Here is a 9,199-nt window from a genome sequence, read left to right on the forward strand (position 1 = left end):
AACCAACCAAACCAATCCAAACCAATCCAAACCAATCCAAACCAATCCAAACCAACCAAACCAATCCAAACCAATCCAACCAACCAAACCAACCAAACCAATCCAAACCAATCCAAACCAATCCAAACCAATCCAAACCAATCCAAACCAACCAAACCAACCAAACCAATCCAAACCAATCCAAACCAATCCAAACCAATCCAAACCAATCCAACCAATCCAAACCAATCCAAACCAATCCAAACCAACCAAACCAATCCAAACCAACCAAACCAATCCAAACCAATCCAAACCAATCCAAACCAATCCAAACCAATCCAAACCAATCCAACCAACCAAACCAATCCAAACCAATCCAAACCAACCAAACCAATCCAAACCAATCCAAACCAATCCAAACCAAACCAATCCAAACCAATCCAAACCAATCCAAACCAATCCAAACCAACCAATCCAAACCAATCCAAACCAATCCAAACCAATCCAAACCAACCAATCCAAACCAATCCAAACCAATCCAAACCAATCCAACCAATCCAAACCAATCCAAACCAATCCAAACCAACCAAACCAATCCAAACCAATCCAAACCAATCCAAACCAATCCAAACCAAACCAAACCAATCCAAACCAACCAATCCAACCAAATCCAAACCAATCCAAACCAATCCAAACCAATCCAAACCAATCCAAACCAAATCTAATCCAAACACAATCCAAACCAATCCAATCCAATCCAAACCAATCCAAACCAATCCAAACCAATCCAAACCAATCCAAACCAATCCAAACCAATCCAAATCTAATCCAAACCAATCCAAACCAATCCAAACCAATCCAAACCAACGCAAACCAAACGCAAACCAATCCAAACCAAACCAATCCAAACCAATCCAAACCAATCCAAACCAATCCAAACCAATCCAAACCAATCCAAACCAATCCAAACCAATCCAAACCAATCCAAACCAATCCAAACCAATCCAAACCAATCCAAACCAATCCAAACCAACCAAACCAATCCAAACCAATCCCAAACCAATCCAAACCAATCCAAACCAATCCAAACCAATCCAAACCAATCCAAACCAATCCAAACCAATCCAAACCAATCCAATCCAAACCAATCCAAACCAATCCAAACCAACCAAACCAAACCAAATCCAATCCAAACCAACCAAACCAATCCAAACCAATCCAAACCAATCCAAACCAATCCAAACCAATCCAAACCAATCCAAACCAATCCAAACCAATCCCAAACCAATCCAAACCAATCCAAACCAATCCAAACCAATCCAAACCAACCAATCCAATCCAAATCCAATCCAAATCCAATCCAAATCCAATCCAAATCCAATCCAAATCCAATCCAAATCCAATCCAAATCCAATCCAAATCAAACCCAAATCCAATCCAATCCAAATCCAATCCAATCCAAACCCAATCCAATCCAAACCCAATCCAATCCAAATCCAATCCAATCCAAATCAAATCCAAATCCAATCCAAATCCAATCCAAATCCAAATCCAAATCCAATCCAATCCAAATCTAATCCAATCCAAATTCAATCCAAATCTAATCAACCAAACCAATCCAAACCAACCAAACCAACCCAAACCAATCCCAACCAAACCAATCCAAACCAATCCAAACCAATCCAAACCAATCCAAACCAATCCAAACCAATCCAAACCAATCCAAACCAATCCAAACCAATCCAATCCAAACCAATCCCAAACCAATCCAAATCTAATCCAAACCAATCCAAACCAACCAAACCAATCCAAACCAATCCAAACCAATCCAAACCAATCCAAACCAACCAAACCAATCCAAACCAATCCAAACCAATCCAAACCAATCCAAACCAATCCAAACCAATCCAAACCAACCAAACCAATCCAACCAATCCAAACCAATCCAAACCAATCCAAACCAATCCAAACCAATCCAATCCAAACTAATTCAATCCAAACCAATCAAAATCCAAACCAATCCAAACCAATCCAAATCAAACCAATCCAATCCAAACCAATCCAAACCAACCAAACCAATCCAAACCAATCCCAACCAATCCAAACCAATCCAAACCAATCCAAACCAATCCAAACCAATCCAAACCAATCCAAACCAATCCAAACCAATCCAAACCAACCAAACCAATCCTAATCCAATCCAACCAAACCAATCCAAACCAATCCAAACCAATCCAAACCAATCCAAACCAATCCAAACCAATCCAAACCAATCCAAACCAATCCAAACCAATCCAAACCAATCCAAACCCAATCCAAACCAACCAAACCAATCCAAACCAATCCAAACCAATCCAAACCAATCCAAACCAATTCAAACCAATCCAAACCAATCCAAACCAATCCAAATCCAATCCAAATCCAATCCAAATTCAAATCCAATCCAAGTCCAATCCAAATCCAATCCAAATCCAATCCAAATCCAATCCAAATCCAATCCAAATCCAATCCAAATCCAATTCAAATCTAATCCAAATCCAATCCAAATCCAATCCAAATTCAAATCCAATCCAAGTCCAATCAAAATCCAATCCAAATCCAAATCCAATCCAATCCAAATCTAATCCAATCCAAATTCAATCCAAATCCAATCAAAATCCAATCAAAATCCAAATTCAATCCAAATCCAATCCAAATCCCATCCAAATCCAATCCAAATCCAATCCCAATCCAAATCCAATCCAAATTCAATCCAAATCCAATCCAAATCCAATCCAAATCCAATCCAAATCCAATCCAAATCCAATCCAAATCCAATCCAAATCCAATCCAAATTTAATTCGAATCCAATCCAAATCCAATCCAAATCGAAATCCAAATCCAATTCAAATCCAATCCAAATCCAATCCAATCCAAATCCAATCCAATGCCAATCCAAATCCTATCCAAATCCAATCCAAACCCAATCCATATCAAATCCAAATCAAACCAAATGCAAATCCATTTTTCTTGTAGATTCGCAGGGATTCGAAAATCCTCAAGGGTACAACTCAAGTAATGAAATTCCGAAAGGCAGCATTCACTTGATGAAGCCAGCGACGCAAAATATTCTTCGTAGCGCAGGTACTTTTTGAGGATTGGACGCGATGCTCGTTTGATGGTTGATATATGATTGGCCGAGTTCTATGCGCAATGTGGTTGATTTGGTTTTCCATGGTTAGCAGTTTTAAGGCATATGTCATCGAATAAAGAATTTTAAAGGTGATATCTCTATTGCATGGAAAAGGTAATTAGTTGACTCTGGTACCGTCTAAAATCTGGAGCTCTCCTTCAGATGTGATTAGAAGCCAAATCTCAACATTTAAGAGGAGATGCAATACAAAGGTCGCAAATTTCCCCATATATATTAAGTTAGTCTGGGAAACGAGGGCTTGAATTCATTACTGTTTGTAAAATTTTATTTGTGGAATTTATTTTCAATTTCAATCGAGTGTCGAGATCCATCCATTCAATACGATCCTTTATGTAGGATTTATGTAGCTTTGCTACAAGAGATGAAAGATATCATCATCATAAATCATGAAAATATGGATTTCAGGTAAACATTGATATAAAAGAAATCAAAACATAGAAAACCCTCCAATGGGAAAAAAAATCAAACATAAAACAATTTTCAGTTGTGCCTACAGATTCTATAGTTTATTAATAACTCCAACTCAGCCGTTAATCAAATTAGCATATTTAATGATTCCGCAGCCAATTCCCCCTAAACTTTTAGCATTCAAGGTTTTCTGCAAATAAAATAATAGCTTTAGTACCATCGTACTTTCACACCAGCAAATCGAAAAGAGTCTTTGGCCAGGCACCCTGCGGGTCTATAATGGTGATGGTGCATTGTAACATTTAGAGCATCTATGCAGCCAGTAGTGCAATAAAGAAAGAGAAAACAAAACTGCAGCAGTGCCTGATGGAAAACGCGCGCAAATGTCCAACCCCGCAGCATGGTGGCGTCAAGCGCAGGCACCGTGCGCCTCCACTTCATTGTTGTACGGCTTCATTACCGCAGTGTGACGATTAAGTTTCGCAAAACGCATTGCCGCACAGCAGAGGGTCATCGGCGACGCCAGCAAGTTGCCGTCATCGCCTGTCTACCGACGAGGATTACTATTTATGTACCGACCGGGGGCAACATGTCCTTCCATGTGTTCTTTTTGTCGTAATTGCCTTGTCCTGGGGATTAACGTAAGCGTTCTCCCCCGCACTGCAGATTCCTTCGGATTCATTCGCGCGAAGAAAACGTTGTTGGAAGGGAAATTTAATGGCGAATGGTAAGGATAGGTTTGTCGAAATAGCCAGAAACAAGGCCAGAAAGGTGGTAGATGGGAGAATAACTGCAAAGTGTCATCATAATGAATAGGGTTGGAGTATAGATAGTGGAATATATAGATGAGCGAAGATAAATCCTCCAAACGAACTGTCAAACGTGTCTCCATACAAGCATGAAGTAACGATTTCAATGAAAATATTAAGGGTTGTGTGTGATGTCATATGCGCCTAGTACACGGTCAAAAAAACGAACCCAACCATGCTTTCGCTTATCAATAGATTCTACTATCTATGGGTTGAAGTATTTACCGTGCAAAGGAAAAAAGGTTTTGGGCTGTCCTTAACATGATCGAGCAAGTAAGCCATGCGTCTCCATCTAGTAACCATGCTAACGATGCAGTGTAGAGTCATGCGGAGCAGAAGAAAGTGACAAAAGCTCCCGTAAAGATTCTACAGTGAGGAAGGGCTAGGCGCAGGAATGCGACCTCATCTGCGCCAGCAAAAAGCAAGTCTGTAATCTCGTTATAGGTGGATCTTCGTGTCCCATCGGAGAGACAAATAAGATGAAGTTGTGCAAGTAAAACAGCAAACAAAATCTTAACCACTGTGCAACTGCCCAACAGCTGCTTGTGGTAGTCAGTCTCGGAGTCGAGGACGGATGTCGCCCTCCTGTCCGATCCGTACAACGTCCCTGTCGATAACGGCAATTGGGTGGTGGACGGGTCTGGGATTGTGGCTATTTGCACGACGGGACGGTACCCGATCCGAGAGGTGGTACACTCCTCTGCTGAGGGTGTCGCGATAGCCAAGGTCAATAGCTGCTATGCCTCACCAAGGTGGCCATTAGAATAGTTCAACCAGATGATCGATAGGCTATCGTCTGACCTAGTGGGTCGTAAGCCGGTCGTCATAGCAGGAGATTTTAACGCTTGGGCAGCGGAGTGACTGCTGCACCAATCGAAGGAATCAAGCGTTACTAGAGGCGCTAGCGAAGCTCGAAGCAGTGCTGGTCAATGATGGTGATGGTTTCGCTAGCACGTTCAGAAGGAACGGGGTTAAGTCATAGATTGACGTACCGTTTGTCAGTCCTGGTCTGGCACCAGACTTGGACTGGAGGGTGGACGAGGGTCAATTCGCTTTAAGATCAACTATGGCGTGCAACACACGGTGTGAAAAAATGGATTATTATCGAAGTTTCATGTACCTCTATTTTTTTTTCATAGAAAGCTAGGCAAGGTCATTAGAAATTAAGTACGGGGTGATTTAAAATATTTCATCGGCGATTTTTTGAAAAAAATGATTTTTATTGTTTTCCTCTCTAACATACCGTACACAAAATCAACTGATAACCCAACAAAGGATCTATTTTTGTAATTTACCCCTCAAAATTGATTATATACACATTTGTAGCCTTTTACCTTTTTCGTTTCTATCTATATCTTGACACGGGTATAAAGTTTTTAAAAACATTTTTAAAGTTCAAGCGTTCCTAAAGTATTTTTAGTGTTATTTTGTATGTTTTGAAATCTTTGCTGAAACAATAATCTATCTCTGGCATAAATATTGTTCTCTGATGAATATTGTTTTTGCAATTCTATCTTCTGACATGACATGACCTACCCGCTGAAGTGTGCCGTATTTTATGAGATTCAGAATGTTTTCTCGTATGAGGATGGATTTTGATTTTGGATGAGCCACACGTCTTTTTTCTGGCCTCTCCCTGAGTATTGTACGCAACATCTTCCGCTAGAAAATTCTGAAAGCATCCTAGACTGCTTTTAACGTTTCAGGTCCTTAATTGCTCACCCGAAGAATTGGGGAATTATAAAAAGCGAATTTCATTTCCATCTGCATTATTTTTCTTAACATGTATTATACGAGACCTAACTTAGTCATTGTCAGTGTTTAAAGCATTGTTAGTGTTTGTCAGCATTTCAAAGGTAATATTTTGTTTCTACATCTTCAAACACATCCCCTTCACTTTCTTGGCACAAACAACACTAAGCTTATCTCTGTCTCTGCATGTAACCATGTACTTCATCTTGGCAGAGCTTATGCATATGCTCCTAGGTTTTACAGATGAAATCAAGCTCCTTAGTAAACGATCGCAGAGTAGTGGTATAGACTTTTGTCTTACTGAAGATTGAGATGGTGAGAAAGGACATATCTAACGTGACCAGACGTTTCGCATTTCGCGGGACGCTGCGTTTTTCAACTTCGTTTTACAAATTTATTACAGTCCATACAGCCTTACAAATATTTTTCCAATTTTTTTGGGCCAAAATTTGTGGGAAATGCACTTTTGGAGGAACCAGTATGAAGTACATTGTTACGGATAGAAATAGAAATAAGAGGATGTACATGCGATGATTGGAGGCGTTGAAGAAATAGTTCACTTTGGAATGCTTGTGAAATGGGATAATGATCCTTAGCAACATCGTTGTACTTATGTATAATGGTTTCATAGCACACCTGAAAAGTAAATCGCTATCTTCAAAAACATTATAAAACCATAATTATTACTTGGGTGCAAAAACGGTTTTTTATAGCTTACCAGCTTACAGCTCATAAAAGTATGAATGACCCACACAAATATGGAATCAACCAAATGGGAGACAGTTGTCCTTGTAGAACAATATAGCTTCCGTAACATGCAACCCGAAATGGAATTTGCTCTGCATAACTTCATTTAATAGCCTATTTCGGACATGAAGCGTGGTAATTATAAGAAGCAGGCTAGTAAGGTTTCGGGGTTTTAAAGCAAATTGTGCCGCAAACTATATTCGGTAAGGTTGTTGTCCATTGTATGTACCCCACAAATGATGAGACACTGTATCTAGAGGAATATATGAACCCTTTAAAATATGGCAGACTGACAAAGGGCTGGTCTCATAGTGCGAATTTCGGAAGAAAGAAATGTGAATACAACATTCAATAGAGAACCATATTTGGACTGGAAAAAGATGATAACTGCTAAAAAAATAAAATAACGCAAAAATAAAAAAAAAATAATAAAACATAGTTTACAAAAGCTTGAATTACAGAAATTGATATTTTTCAAAAATTTAGATCTATTTCAAGATAGGTTTTCTACTCAAAAAGTCTACAAATGCGTACATTTTCAGTTTTGAGGAATTATTACGATTATTGATCCACTGCTGGTTTATCAATTGACTTTTTGTACGGTATATTGGAGAAGAAAACAATAAAAATCACTTTTTTCAAAAATCGCCGATGAAATATTTTAAAACACCCCGTACCTCATTTCTGATGACCTTGCCTAACTTTCCTTGAAAAAAATCAGAGGTACATGAAACTTTGATAATAATCCATTTTTTACACCGTTCAACATCCGAGGTCCGGGGATCTCTTTCTGGTCCGTGAGTGGAGAACCAATCACTTCGATAGCGAAGTTTATACCACAGCCCTGGTACTGGAAGCCAACATTGAAGGTCTAAGCGGAGAGGCGTTAGCAGCTGTCCTATCACACGCGTGCAACGCCACCATGCCGAGAACGCCAGACGCCCGGTATACTGGTAGAGTCCCGAAATTGCGGCCCTTCGATCAACCTGCCTCAAGGCAACGTACCCGTACCGAGGATGAAAGAGCGGACCGCCGTGAAGTGTTTTGAGCTGCGAAACTGGCCTTCAACAAGACCATCAAGAGCAGTAAGAGAGCGTGTTTCGACAACCTATGCGAAGGTGCCAACGCGAATCCGTGGAGTGACGCTTTCAGGATAGTGATGGCCAAGATCAAAGGGAGCTCTACACCCCACGAATGGTCCCATGATAGGTTGGCGAGGATTATCGAGGTACTCTTTCCGACTCAAGCCACAAGTCCCTGCCTCCTGCACCACAAGGCAATATGGGTGCGGCCGTAATGGTGGCTCCGGTGACGAACGAAGAGTTACTCGCGGTGGCCAAATCCATGGTAACGGACAAAGCTCCGGAGCCGGATGGAGTTCCGAACAGCGTTCTCAAGGCAGCAATCATAGCGAACCCGAACATGTTCAGGCTAGCTATGCATAAATGCCTTAATGAGTGTAGATTCCCCGAAAGAGGCAGCAATTGGTGTTGTTGCCGAAGATCGGGAAGCCGCCAAGCGTTTCATCAGCGTATGCGAACGGCCTGTCAAGCAACCAGTTCGGTTTCGCAAGGGTAAGTCCACGTAAAGACCACTCGGTAGTAAAGACCGTCGAGATAGCGATCCAACAGAAAAGGTGAGGTATTCGATACTGTGCGTTAGTGACCCTTGATGTGAAGAACGCATTCAACAGCGCAAGCTGGGATGCCATCGCGCTCTCGTTACACCGGCATAGCCTGCCGGTGGAGCTGTACCGGATTTTGGAAAGCTATTTCCGGAACCGGGTACTATTACGAGACCGATGCCGGTCAAAGAAGCGTTCCTATTACCGCAGTAGCTCCGCAAGGTTCAATACTGGTCCCGGTATTATGGAACCTTATGTATGACCGGGTTCTGAAGCTAAAATTCGCTCCTGGTGTTAAGATCGTCGGCTTCGCCGATGACGTAACCTTGAAGGTCTACGGGGAGTCAATTCCCAAGGTAGAACTGACCGCAGCAAACGCGATCAGCACGGTGGCGATTGGATGAGCGCTAGAGGTCTGGAGCTCGCTCAACATAAGACGGAGGTGGTTGTCGTCAATAACCGCAAGTCGGTTCATCATGCAGTGATTCATGTGGGTGAATTCGCGATCGCATCAAAGCGGAGTTTGAAGCTCCTTGGGGTCGTAATAGACAACAAGCTGGCCTTCGCCAGCCATGTCGACTATGCGTGCAAGACCCAATCAACCAAAAGTACGGATAAGATGGGATGTTTTGGCTTAATCAGCTCGAATTTTAAGTAACTTTTTGTATGGTGGGAGCACAGGAGTGA

Source organism: Armigeres subalbatus, chromosome 3 (assembly GCF_024139115.2).
Source record: "Armigeres subalbatus isolate Guangzhou_Male chromosome 3, GZ_Asu_2, whole genome shotgun sequence".
NCBI classification, from domain to species: domain Eukaryota; kingdom Metazoa; phylum Arthropoda; class Insecta; order Diptera; family Culicidae; genus Armigeres; species Armigeres subalbatus.